The 883-nt window shown below is 44.3% G+C and overlaps 1 non-coding gene across 1 annotated transcript; it reads left to right on the top strand.

Annotated features, from left to right (window-relative positions):
* The first annotated feature begins 540 nt into the window (after positions 1 to 540).
* On the top strand, positions 541 to 647 carry LOC112999878 (small nucleolar RNA R71). The gene has a single exon (XR_003265096.1). It is a non-coding gene; the product is annotated as a small nucleolar RNA R71 (small nucleolar RNA).
* The last annotated feature ends 236 nt before the right edge of the window (positions 648 to 883 follow it).

Consider the following 883-nt stretch of genomic DNA (forward strand, 5'->3'; position numbering starts at 1 on the left):
TGCTGAGGGCTAGACCATCTGAGATTAGGGTGATTCCTCCATCCAGGGTTGTATCTGTTGCTGGAGAGGTCATAATTGTTCTACTGTGGTTGATTTTGCTGCTGAGGTTGAGGAGGTCTATTGTAAATATTAGCAGCATAAGCTTTGGGCTGCTCAATTGCTCTAGGTTGCTGCATGGAAGGGCAAAGGTCTGTATGGTGGTCAGCAGAGGAGCACAAACCACAGACCCTTGCAACAGGTAAAAATTTCTAGTTCAAGGCCAGCTGGGTTACCAAGTTAACCAATGCATCAAGTTTGCCTTCAAGCTTCTTAGTTTCAGATGATGCAGCTGAGTTTGTAGCTACCTCATGCACTCCTCTAATGACTATAGCATCATTTCTAGTGCTAAACTGCTGGGAGTTGGAAGCCATCTTCTCAATTGAATTTCTGGCTTCAGCAAAAGTCATGTCTCCAAGGGCTCCACCACTGGCAGCATCTATCATACTTCTCTCCATATTACTGAGTCCTTCATAAAAATATTGGAGAAGCAGCTGCTCTGAAATCTGATGGTGAGGGAAACTGGCACATAGTTTTTTAAATCTCTCCCAGTATTCATACAGGCTCTCTCCACTGAGTTGTCTAATACCTGAGATATCCTTCCTGATGGCTGTGGTCCTGGAAGCAGGGAAATTTTTTTCTAAGAATACTCTCTTCAGGTCATCCCAGCTCGTGATGGACCTTGGAGCAAGGTAATACAACCAGTCCTTTGCCACTCCCTCTAAAGAATGAGGAAAAGCCTTTAGAAATATATGGGGGTTTCATGGTGGAGCAGACAATATGAAATTCCTTCAAATGTTTGTGCGGGCCTTCACCTGCAAGGCCATGAAACTTTGGAAGCAAATGA

The sequence above is a fragment of the Glycine max genome, chromosome 16, assembly GCF_000004515.6.
Source record: "Glycine max cultivar Williams 82 chromosome 16, Glycine_max_v4.0, whole genome shotgun sequence".
In the NCBI taxonomy this organism is placed as follows: Eukaryota; Viridiplantae; Streptophyta; class Magnoliopsida; order Fabales; family Fabaceae; genus Glycine; species Glycine max.